Here is a 13,560-nt window from a genome sequence, read left to right as displayed (position 1 = left end):
CATTTATTGGTTGATTCTTGTATGTGCCCTGACTGAGGATTGAACCTGCAACCTTAGTGTACAGGGACGATGCTCTAACCAGCTGAGCTGTCCAGACAAGACACATAGGGATTTTTATCTATACTATTTTTGGTGACTATCAATTTCAATATAAGTATGATTTTTGTCATTTTTCTTTGCTTTCTTATTTTTAATATATTTAAGGATATTCAGTTAAGACAAAGTTCCTAAAGCTCTTTTAATCACTTTTCTCAAAGACAACCCAGCAAAGTTGCCTTTTCATGCAGTTTATCACTAGAACAATGATATTTTTACAATTACTGACAAAAGTCTCTTAAAAATACTATATACTTTTTCTGTCTTGTTGTTTAATATCTTACAAGTGTACAGTAATGATATTTTGTTTCAACTTTTAGTTGTCCTCTTCCCCTCTTTTCTAGAAGGGAATGCCTGATTCTAGGAATCTTCATCCATCTCCACCTCAACTTCTACTCCCTACTACTTTGCTCTTTCCAAATGCCAGGGTTTGAAAGACCTGCTTCTAATGGGAATCCATTAAAAAATAATCATACGTGAGGTCACCTAGGCTTCATTTTGAAACAAGAAATATAAAAATATATTTGGATGTTCAAAAGCTTTTGCATTCAATTCTTGATTTTAGGTTATGTTCCAGAGACTTTGAGAATGAGAACACTTATACAATGAATATTGTTATTCATAATTATTATTATCACAGACCATACTACTTAACAGCTACATATATTTCATTATATTGCATCAATCAGATGCTTAGTGCTTATTCTTTGTGAACCCCCTAACTACTTTCACAGCCCAATGTGAATCCAAATTTGCTGTCATATAGACTGTTAATCCCTTCATCTACTGGCATCTTTCCAAAACAAAAAACACATCATCTTTAAATCTGAACAGACATTCATCTGCAACTCTCACATTACCTAACTTTTACCTCCCATTATATTTACCTTTGAATGTTTCATTTTCTGTTTGAATCCATGAGCACTTCAAGAGCAGCACACACCTTTATTCTTCCCTATGAAGAGTGCTTTATTCAAGAAAGGCATGCAATAAATAGTTGCTGAATTAATCAATAAAGTAAAAAAAAGAGTTTAAACTCCAACAGCTATAACAAAATCAAAAGCTAAAATACAGAACATTTTAGAGTAAAATATATTTTATGGTGAAATGGATGATTTGTTGGAGGGTCTCAATTTTATAGTGACCAAATCGTTTTTTTTTATATTTAGACATCTGATACACACACACATATGGAAGTAGCAGTGCTTCTTATTCTGATTTATTCTTTAATAAATAAGAAAACATAACTGATAAGAATTATTATCAGTTGAGTTTTTAATTAGCAACTAATAGAACATTAGTCAACAGTTTTCAAAAAAGATAATTCAATGAGAAAATAATTTTTCAAAAATTGGTGCTGGAAAACTAAGCATTTTCATTTAAAAGGAAGAATTTGGAACCATGCATAACACCATACAAAATTAGTTCAAAATACATCATTGATATAAATATTAAAGCTAAAATTATAACATTGTTTGAAAAATATGAGTAATACCCTGATTGGGTAGTCCAGTTGGTTGAAATGCCCTCTAAATACTTCAGGGTTGCATGTTGGATCACCAATCAGAGCCCATGCAAGAGTCAGCCAATGAATGCATAGATAAGTAAAACAAAAATCAATGTTTCTGTTTCTCTCTGTCTCTGTATCTCCCCCTTCCTCTATGTTCATAGCAGTGTTATTTACAATAACCAAGGTCTGGAAACAACCTAAGTGCCCATCAGTAGATGAGTGGATAAAAATGATGTGGTACATTTACGCAATGGATTTCTACGCAGCAGAAAAAAAGAAGGATCTCCTACCCTTTGTGACAGCACGAATGGATCTGAAGAATATTATGCTAAGCAAAATAAGCCAGCCATAGAAAGACAAATACCATAAGATTTCACTCATATGTAGAATCTGATGAACAAAATAAAACCAGAGGCATGGATACATGGGACAGACTGACAGATCTCAGAAGGAAGGAAAGGAGAGAGTACTAGAGAAGATTAGCCAAAGAACATATATGAATATATGCATAGCCAATAGGCAAAGACAACAATGTGGTGAAGGCTTGGTGGGGCAGGGGCTTGGTGGAGGAAGTCAAAGGGGAAAAGTGGGGGATATCTGTAAGTTTCAACAGTGAGAAAAAAAATAAAATAAAAGCAACAAACATATCTTTGGGTGAGGACTGAAAAAATCCACAGTGAGATACCACACCACACCCACCAGAATTACAATCATCAAAAAGACAGATAATAACAAATGTTGTTGGGAATGTGGAGAAACTGGAACCCTCATACATGGCCGGTGGGAATGTGAAGCGGTACAGCCATTTTGGAAGACACTTTAGCAGTTTCTCACGATCTTACATAAGTATATTCTATGACTTGGTAATTTCACTCCTAAATATCTAACCAAGGGAAAGGAAAATATACATACATATAAAAACTTGTATGGGAATATTCATATAGCCTTATTCATAATAGACAGAAAATAGAAACCTTCCAAATATCCATTCATTGGTGAATGGATAAACAAAATGTTCATCATAATGGATTATTGCTGGGCAACTAAAAATAATAAAGTGCTGACACATGCTGCAGCATGGATGAGCCTCAAAGATATGCTAATAAGTGAAAGAAGATGCAAGAGATGATGTATTGCACGATTCCGTTCATATGAAATATCAAAAGGCAAGTGTATAGAGACAAATTAAATAATGGTGCCCCTGGCCGAGAATGGGAGTAAGAAGTGACTACAGATGGGCATTATGTTGTTTGTCAGCTTGACGGACATGTTCTAAAATCAAGTTGCAGTGATGGCTGTACAACTCTGTAAATACACTAAAAAGTACGGAACTATAAAAGAAGCTAACACCACAATGGTAATCATGTCAGCAGTGATAATTATTTGATTCCCTTACTTTTTTTTATGAATCACAGTATCTTGATCTTTATCTATTACTTTTCTTAAGGTTTCAAGAAGTTGAGAATTTTGTAAAAATAATGATGACAACATCTGAATGAAGTCAAGAATGATTATTCTGATTTTAATTTATCTCCAGAGGGGGAGAGAAGGAGAGAAATATCAATGTGTGGCTGCCTCTCCCCACTGGGGACCTGGCCCGTAACCTAGGCATGTGCTCTGACTGGGAATTGAACCACGATCCTCTGGTTCATAGGCCCACACTCAATCCACTGAGCTACACCAGCTAGGGCTGATTATTCTTTATAAAATGACTATTACCTTAAATCTGTTTCTGCATTCATTCTATTATGATTAACATTTGTTGAGGAAAATCTGGCATCACATAGATATGTAGGTGAGAAATTTTAATAGCCTTTTCACATAATTGAGAATAGTCATCTCTGATGGTCTTCCAAAAATAGTCAAGTGGAATTTGTAAAACAATCAATAAACTCCTCTCTACTACATTAATATCTATTAATTGATGTTGCCCTTTGAATGGATCTATTATCCATGCATGACTTTGTATCATTATCCATTGCTCATTTGTAAAATATCAGTTGACTGAATTATGTAGATCTTTGAAATGTTGAAATATTTCATTATTTCATCATCCATCTGCTAACATCACTCTTAATGGCATCAGAATATCCTTTGAGTTTTGAGAAGCTGTTGAGCTCATGGTGACAGATACAAGTTTTCCAAAATTTGTATTCTTCTCTTGAAAGTTCAAACATTCTCATTAGTAACAAATACTGTCCATTATTTTTCTTAACTACAGGCTCATTTCATTCATTTTCACAAAAATCATCTGCCAAATAGCCGAGTCTGAATAACCAAAATTTGTCTGTTAGTCGTTCTTTCAAGTAAAAATGTGCCTCACAGAAAAGCAGCTAGCTCAGCATGCACCTCAAACAATTGCACACATTTTCCTGTTTTGTTTTTCTTTTTGAGTCAACTATTGTCATACTTTGGCATGTGACAGGTATTTTTATGTGTACTTTCCATTTCAGCACACAGAGTGCTTAAAATGTGTACTTGCATGTCTAGATGAAATAGTATTAATACATTTTACTGCTTCATCAGACATTTCTTTAGTAAAACTGGCTTTTAATTTAATTTACTGACTTATTTATACAGGGAGTGAATGACAGTGAAGATTACCATGGCTATTACTAGGTTGGGTTTTACGGTCTTGACAAGTGTTAAGGTGTTAAGGCTAGGAGTTTTAAGTGTTCTTACACCGTAAATGCAAATGCCGATATAGTGAAAAGGGTACAAAGATGTGTGTAATTATGAAGATTGTTTTGATGTGGTGAACTCCCTGAAAGGTTTCAAGGGAATCCAAGGTGGTCTGTGGACCATGCTTTGAAAATAGCTGTGGAAATCAGGTTAATAATTTTTTATTTCTTGGATTATATACTTTATGCATTGTATACAAATGCAAAGAGTTTATGCAAAGTCTTTATGCAAAGACTACAAATACAGGAAGAATACAACTGTGGAAAATTTGTACATAACCAACTGAGCAGAAGAAGAGTTTGAAATGAAATGAAAAAATACAGAATAAAACAAAATGCCTCAGAATAAAAAAATAATAAGAGTAAAGGAGAGCAGTAAGATAAGGTTTGGCCGAGAGAAGACAGAGTTGTGATTCCATTCTTTGTTATTCCATAGAGAGTTTTAGGAGATCCCCCTCTCATTTGTTTTTCTTTGCTTACTTCTTTTTAATTTACTCACTATGTTTACACTTCCTTTTGGGGGGAATTTTTTCAAAAGGTACTCTTGGCTACATTCATACAGGTTGACCTACAATCTTCCAAATGCTTTAAAAAATTGGTGTGTAATCTTTCAGATTTCTCAAATCACCCGATGCCTGAAATACCAAAGCCCAGGTACCACTGAAATTATGGTATTCTAGATGTGAAACCAGTCTGTTGCCTCTCTGGTTTTGTCCCCCCAAACTGACATATATAGGCCAAAATACCACTGGCCTTTTAAATGGCATATCACATTCCAGGGTAATATCAAAACTGCTGCCTGATAGCATTTGTCAAGCCTCAAAGTAACCCTTTCCAGGGTTTTCAAATTCCCTCACTTCCTTAGATTGGAATATTTTATGTAACAGAATTCCCTTAGTTTTCCCTTCTCTCTGATTAAGTAATGAAAACCCCTGGACTCTGGTTTCTTTTGTTTATTCAACATTTTTTATTTTAAATTATTAATAACTGCTTTAAAATAAGCCAGATATTGTTTTTTTTTCTCAATTTTTTTATTTAATTATTTTTCAAGTACAGTTTTCTGTCTATTACTCCCATTCCATCCCACCCCCCAACCTCCCCCCTCCCTCCCATTTCCCCCCTTCTCAGTTGTTGTCCATGTATCCTTTATATAGGTTCCTCTAAATCCCTCCCTTATTTCCCCTGAAATTCCCTCCCCTCTCCCCTCTGGTCACTGTCAGCCAGATATTGTTATCTAAGCCTTGTCATTAACCATTTACTTCCCTTCATACATATTCCTCCCACTACACCCTAAACACAGATAATTCACATCTACAAATGCAACTCCATACACTGACTACCCTCATCGCCCCACTCTGCCTCCTCTGGCTCAACACTGTTCATTCACTCTTGTCATTCCATTTGCTAACATTTGTGAGTTTATAACTTGATGTTGTTAATTTGATTCCTTTTATTTTATATAGTTAAAAAATTTATGTGCACCCTGTAGTATTTACAGGTATGTTTGTTTTTGTTTTTTAGTGTTCTCAATCGGAGGTTGATTTTTACTAACATTGTGTATGTAGACTATTTTCAATTTTGTTTGGGTGGAATTACTCTTCCTGCGTGGGGAACTTGTTTGGTGGGACTGTCAGTCAAGGGGCCCAGTTCAAGTTCATAATCCAAACTTGAATGATACTCACTTCCTAGCATTCCAGATACTCACTTCCTAGCATTTTAATTTTCAACCTTAATATCAAAAAAAATCCTGAAAGCAACAGAAATGATTCATTTCAGGAGATGGCAGCACCTTGCAGAAACTGCCAAAACACCCAAAATCTAGGCTGCCTATCACAATGCTCCTTACTTTTACCATTTCCAGTGCCTAGATTTTAAGGCCCTCAAGTCTGAGATGCAATAAATTTCCAAACATTGCTTTTATATTTAAATTACCCTGTTTCAGTTGCTTTTTAAAGTACTTTGAAATTAATTATTTTATATACACGTTCCTTGCAACTACCCAATACTTTATATGGTTTTGTCACTTTTCTCATTGAAACAAATATGAGCCTTAGGTCAGTAAACTTATCATAGATTATAAATATAAACAGGACATTAGAGGTGTGTAAGTGATCTCATTGTCACTACCATTTCACTTCTGTTCACTTTGTTATCCGTCAAGCCTCTTTAATACAAACCTAATTAACTGCCTTCAGTGGACTATTAACAAATACACAGACAACTCTGTATTATCCAGTGGGAGGGAGCTATAAAATAATGAAGAAACACCATAGTATAATAACAGTTTTATTAGCAACAAAAATGACTTATCAGTTTCAATCTTCATGCTCATTATTTTAGCAGCCATAAGCATAGCCAAAGACAACTGCTATGGATTGAATTGTGATCCCTTCAAAATTCATATGACGAAGTCCTAACCCATTATATCTCAGAATGTGACTATATTTGGAGCTAGAGCCTTTAAAGTGGTGATTAAAGTAGAATGAGGCCATTAGAGTGGGTCCTATTACAATCTGCCTATTGTCCTTATAAGAAGAGGAAATTTGGATACAAAAAGACACTAGGGATGCACACACACACAGACAGAAAAAATACGTGAGGACACATTGAGAATGCTGCCATTGGTAATCCCGAAGAGAGGCAGGCCTCTGAGGAAAGCAAACCTGCAAACACCTTGATCTTGGATTTTTTCTATTTCTTAAGTTATCCATTCTATATTTTGTTATCTCAGCCCCAGAAAGCTAATAAAACAATCAGAGCTACTTGAATGGAAGTCCTCTATGTTAAGTCCTATGGTTTCCCTCCGATGGTGTTTATGAAACAAAGCAGACTAGCAATGTATTTCAAAAAGAATGTGGATAATTATGCATAAGTTTTGGAAAGCAGGTACAATACAGTACAGATGTGTCTTCGAAATAACTAGTACTCTTTCTCTAAAAAATTAGCTCATTACTGAACTGCACATCATTATCATCTTAAACTTCCAGTAGAGTAAAAAATGAATATAATTTAAATTAAAATTTTTTGAAATGAAGTCAGGTCAAAAAAGTATTTAACAGTTAAGGGCATTTAGGTCAATATTCTCTTACTGTAAAGCTATGCAGATTCTCAAAAAAAGGAGACTATCACTGCTCTTTTCCTAAATAATACAGTGGTCCCTAGCACCCGGTGTATAAATGCATTGCTAAAGTAACTTGCTAAAACATGCATGCGCATAAATATGGCATAGTCAACAACACGAACAAGGCAACTCAATGGGGAAGAACAGCCTTTTAACCAAACAGTGCTAGGACAACTGGACACCAATATGGAAAAGAACGAAGTTAGACCCCTTCCTCACATTATACACAAAAATTGGCTCAGAATGGACCACAGACCTAAATGTAAGAGGTAAAGCTATAAAACTTGCAGAAAAAATATAAAAGTAAGTTTTCATGACTTTGGATTAGGCAATGGTTTCTTATACATAATATCAAAAACACAAGTGACAAAGGAAAAAAATAAAGCTGAAGATGATCGAGACTTCATCAAAATTAAGGCCAAGATTGTAGGAGGAGCACCTGTTTCTCACGGAACAGGCCCTACCAGAGGTCAAGGACTTTTGACCACTTACAGGGATAAAACAAGACCCAAGGTCTAAATTAGAATAGAAATTCATATTTGCTAGACAGGAACCAGCAGGTTGGTAGGCCACTGAGAAGGAGTGGGAGCAAATAGCCAGAAAAGATAAAAAAATTAATTCCAACGTAAATTTTGAACAAACAGAAATATAATAAGAAAAGGTTTAATATAGACAAAAATGAAAGCTAATGTTTGTACTTTACCACGTTACTTTGAAATCAAATTAATATTAATAAAATTAACAAACATGTTAGGTCAGGCCTACTAACATATTAAATAGACATAAAGGTCAGGCCTGCAGGGCCCTGGCCACTCCAGGGGACGTACAAACTGGTTCCCACCCTCAGCATCTGCTGTGCTCTGCGCCTTCTCCCTTCAGTCATTTCAGGCTAAGTCCTCCGGTGCAAGGAAGACCGACTGGGTCACAGGGGGCTGTTTTTATTTCAACTGATAATTGCATCAATCTAATCAATAATTTCATTCAACAGTGTCTTTTAAATACCTTTCTTCATCAACAGTGTCTTTTAAATACTTTTCAGTCCATTTCACTGTATTCCAGGAATCGTAGCACTTTTTAAAGAACTTTACAAAAACTGTTAAAACTTTGTGTGTGAAAATGACTGTTTTTTTTTAACCTAGGAACTTGTCACCATTAAATATAAGACTTAAATTGCTCCTTGAGTTGTTTTTTGTAAGAGCCAGGATTGGTTAGAGCACACATGCCAACTCCACAGGTCTGGCCAGTCCCCTGTTTCGCCTGCTCTCGTGACTGGTCATAAAACAGGTGCCACTCCTTATACCCGCGAGACACTGTGCCCTTTGGGGCCTTGCTGTTTCCTCCTTGTTCTCTGCCCAGAATGCTCTTCTCTCACCTCATTCAGATAAAAAAAAAATCACTTTCTGTGCCTCCTAAATAGCATTTTTTATAACAGCATAGAAACTTCATTTCTGACCTTTTCTCCTTTCTTTCCCTGCTATTCAAACTGGCCTCATCCAACACCCTGACTCACCTGCCTCCTTCTCCCTGGTATGTCCACTCCTTTGAGTATTAATCCTTCAGGACAATGAGGTTCTGACCCACATCAAACAATCTTAGGAACAAAGCCTGAGGTTTTTTCACCCTAGGGACAGAGTTTCAGTCAACTTGGAGTTGGTTTCAGTTGTGTTTCGGCTCCAGGCCCAGAGAAGCGGCAAAACCAGAAGTCATGGCTGACATCAGGGCCAGATGCACTGATCAACTATCCCCCACCCTAGTGCCCACCAGGCAGTAAAAGCCATGACCCGAGCACAACCCTAACTCCCTTAGTCATCAGGATAAACGATGTAACCCATCCCCCGGGAAAGGAAGGGGAAGCCCCCGGGAGCCAGGTCATCAGCATCAGCTCACCTGTCTTCTGGCGAAGACCACTTCTGAAAAGTAAACCCTTACTTTCTGTGCTGCAAACTCCGTTCTTGTCTTATTGAGCTTGTCTTGTGAGCAGACAAATGGACCTCTTTAGTCCAGTAGCATTGTCTTCCTTCCTGGCCCTCTTGCTCTCACTATTGCCTTCCCCTGCTACATTTTCTTCAGATACCATATATTCACTATTATTTCATTACACAGTGATTTGTCTATTGCCTACCTCTATCACTATACTGAAATCACCCTGTGGGCAGGAATTTTGTTTACCATATTCCAGCAGCTAGAAGAGGGACTGTCCTTTACCACAGGAGGGCACTTATCATTTCTTTTTAATGAATGAATATAGTAGATTTAGGGAAATCATTCTAAACCAAAGTATTTTGTAATTTGCGGCATGTAAGAAAAGAGATGAAATTACAGCCACCAGGTACAGAGTGCACCACCCTGAGTCCTGAGAGTCAGGGCTAAGTCAGCTGTGTCTCTACCATCACTCTGGTGACAGGACCGGCAGGAGCTCAGACAAGGCAGCCAGATGCCTGTGCTCAAGTTTGGGCTCTGACACTAACAAACTGTCTGACCAAGGGCAAGTTAATTTCACCTCACTGCGCCTTGGTTTCCTCATCTATGAACTAATGAGAAAATATTTGTAAGTGCTGCTTAGAATAGTGGCTGGTAGAAAATAAATGCTATATATATATCTTTCTTATATAAAATAATGAATAATGTGAACTTCAAAACATGGCCCCCAAACGTTGGAAAGGCACAGTGTGGGGGAATATGGCTTCACTATTTTTCTGACCACAGTTACTCTCATAATAACTCTTCCCCACCTCTGCCCTATACCAATAAAATCTAAACTGAGCTGTGGAATTGCTTAATTGACCAATCAGAATTTCAAAGGGAAGTGATCACTTCACAGTCACAGCTCCATTGAACCTGAGTTGAAGATTGTAAGAGCTTCATTGCTGATTCCCATTCTCCCTCACTCCTCCCCCTTTTCACCCTCTCCCCTTCCCTGGTAGCTGGAAGATTACGTCTTGGCACTTACAGGAAGGAAGTGACAGGATTGGCCTCTCCAACTACACAGAGAAAGATGCCTGGTATGGGCCCTCCAGGCTAAATTTTGGAAGGATGCCATTATGTGTCAAGCATACACCAGTATACACTGGTGAGGACTGTATGGTTGGCAGAGTGTTAGGGGTAACTCCAAACAAGCCCCAGGTTCCCCCTTAATCCCCAGTGAAGGTGCTTTTCCTCTCCCTGAATCTCCAGGTTTCTTGACAGTGCCCTCTACACAAGGAGACAGAATGCTTCTTACTGGATTCCTCTGCAAAATTCCAGAGTTTTCATCTATTGGTGGCCAAAGAGTTTGCTTCTGGGGCTCTAGTCTGTTCCTTCTCTCTGGTATCTCTGCTTGGTAAGGCAGAATTCTGCCTGAGATCCCCAGTGCCTTCTTGGATACTGTATAATTAACTAGGCCTCCAATTGTGCCTTCCTCTCCCCTCCGGTAGATGGAGAAACCCTCTCAACCATGCCTTAAAGGGAAACTGCCCTAATAAATGAGTCTCCAGATAGAAAATATCACAGCAAGTCGGACCAAGCAAATGGAGACTATTAGTATCGGCTGTGAAATCACCAGTATGAACATTCTGGGTGCACTGGCTGCTTAAAAAGATACTTGGAAAAACAGAACTACTATGTCAAGTGGGAAGAAAAAAAGTCTTCAAATGAGTTGCAGTGAGTTTAATGAAACTAATTCTGCTGCTGGGTTGGTGTGATACATAACCAGCCACTCGGCTCTGTTCTAGTGGTTTATAATGTTACTTTACCCTCTCCACTAAATTGTTTTCCGTAAATCTCTGTGGCCATCCATTCCTGTCTACACATTATGTTCCTAAAATAGACACCATCTAAAATTCTCTTCAAGGAGCTTTGTGGAAGGCCTAAATTGCAACACTGCTTCTAAAGAGGGGTGCGTGCGATGGTTTGATAGGAAGTACAGAAGCAACCACCACGGGAGGAAGGTTTACGGGAGTTTTTCCCCACAGTTATCCTGTTCCCCAAATGCACAGATGAGGGGAAAGAAAGCGTCAGACACCCAGGGAACGTGCAGAAGCTCCAGTTGCATCACCCTGGCATGCCAGGTATTGCAGCCAATATGAAAGGTAAGCTCCCCACTGCTCCTAAAGCAGGAATCACCAACCTCAGCACGGAATTTTCCTATTTCTGTCTGGCAACATCCTCTTGGGAGGATTTAAAGTGTTTTATAGAGAAATGGGTTCTGTTACTACACTAGCGCATCAGAAACACCACGTGAACCTGTGAATCCATAGAAAAAGCAGCCACATTTTATAAGTGTAATAACAACAGTGGCTGGCAATTTGCAAGTTTGCTACCGCAGCCCAGAAATATTTAGTCACATGCACATATGGACAGAACATTACCCTGCCTTGGCTTTAGCTGTTTCGTCAGGCACATAAAAAGCCCTTACCACCCTCTTTGGACGAATTTATTAAAGAGGAGTGATGCCCGTCAGTGAGGAACTGAAGGGGACAATAAGAAATATGAGAAGCAAACGTGGTACAGGGTGGTGTTAACCACACGCCTCAAACAGGTAGGAGGGAGGGAATCCATGATAATGAAGCCCTTTAAAAAAGCCTCCTGTCGACCCAGAGGCATTTCTTGTGCCAGTTGGAAAACCAAGACGGTTCACACTGGGAACGGAACAGCATCTGCAGTATCATTGCTGACAGTGACCTCTGTCTAATTAAAAGTAACTCAATATTTCCCATTTAGCATTCTACAGAAGAAAGATTCTTGCCCACTTCTCTCAAGCTCTCTCTCTCTCTCTCTCTTTTTTTAGCATGGTCAGTTGGAGTTAAGGGGAATAAATCACTGGCCCTGTCTTGCCCAAGCCATGAGGCATTTCTCCTCAAAAGCCCAGCCTCTGCCTGAGGAGGCTAAACACCCCTGCAATGCTAGGATCCAGCAACAACCCCACTGCCGTCTCTTCCTGGGCTGAACACAGAGATCTAATTTTTGCTCCCTACTTAAGAACACTATGACCTCTATTCACAGCTAGTCCAGTTCTAAAGCACCAGTGAAGGAGGGGGCTTCAAAAGGAGACCTTGAATAAGGTTCAAAGCAAGCAAAGGCATGATCTGGCCGGGTTCCAAGCTATTTCAAGCCAAAGAATTGCATCTTGTATCAAAATGCTGAACTGCAAAACAAACCTGATTTCAGTTAGTGGAAGGTTGAGAGAGGAGGGGGAAGGGAAGAGGAGGAGAAAGGGGAGAGGGAGGAGGGGGGATAGTTGGTTAGAATTCACAGACAAAAATGGACTTCCTGCTTTGCCCAAAATGTATTTCCATGGGCCCCTTTTCCAAAGGAATAACTGGAATGAACATGTCTAACATCGTAATGAAACAACCGGATAGCTTACCTGATAAAAAGGAAAATTACCCATCTGCAGTGAGGAACTGCATCTTCCAGAGACCAGATGATAACAATGTGCCTTCAGTTGCAATTATTCTGATTCCCTCTTGCAAAAGGTGACCAAGTAGTTACAAGGGCTGCAGTCTCACCGGGACAGAACACACGTACAGAAATACACACAGGCACACAGATACACATGCACCAGAGACCTCTGCAGTATCCTCTCGGCTTCATCCTGGCCTCACTCTCTGGTACCTAATACAAATCAGCAAATAGCTTGTTTAAAAAAAAAAAAAAGGAAGAAGTCGAGGTAGCACCTTACATTATATCACCATCTAGTGGCCCAGTGTTAAATATGTTCTCGTCGGCTGCAGCATTTATCTGTTCTCTTTCAACCTCTTTTCTCTCAGCTTCTTCCTTTCCCTTTGGCCCTCTTATTCCTCCTTCTTGTTTCTCCTTCAGTCCTAACTGGACTGTCATATCAAACACCTAATGACTCAAAGATTAAAAAGTTGAAAACTAAATTTTGATATCTTCAAATATAGCAAACAATTTGTGTTGTTTTTCCATTTTATTTTTATTTAAAAGTATTACTTTATTCCTATTATGAATCTTTATAAACTATAGAATTTGAGAATAAAATGTTATTTGTGTTTCTTTTCCACCAGAAAAACTCAGGTGGCCCTTTATTACAAATTTATGGTTTTCCACTGGAAATCTTAAAATTTTTCTCATTTTTAATATTGTGTTTAAATATTAGGCTCTGTGCTATAGTGAACAGCTCAGAGTGAGAAGATGCGAGTTTTACTTCGAGT

The 13,560-nt window shown here is 38.3% G+C and overlaps 1 protein-coding gene across 1 annotated transcript in view; it reads right to left on the bottom strand.

Moving 5' to 3' along the window:
• LOC118985760 (sodium channel protein type 1 subunit alpha) overlaps nucleotides 1–12,979 on the bottom strand; it is a 109,448-nt gene extending 96,469 nt beyond the window's left edge. Inside the window, exon 1 of the mRNA XM_037044561.1 lies at nucleotides 12,753–12,979. The gene's annotated coding sequence lies outside the window, so the exon portion shown is untranslated. The remainder of the gene's footprint in view (nucleotides 1–12,752) is intronic.
• Nucleotides 12,980–13,560: the final 581 nt, after the last annotated feature.

Source organism: Sturnira hondurensis, unplaced genomic scaffold, assembly GCF_014824575.4.
Source record: "Sturnira hondurensis isolate 20B ecotype Veracruz unplaced genomic scaffold, ASM1482457v3 Scaffold0004136, whole genome shotgun sequence".
Taxonomy (NCBI): Eukaryota; Metazoa; Chordata; class Mammalia; order Chiroptera; family Phyllostomidae; genus Sturnira; species Sturnira hondurensis.
Note: the sequence above shows the minus strand (reverse complement) of the source record. Positions and strands in the feature narration are given on the sequence as shown.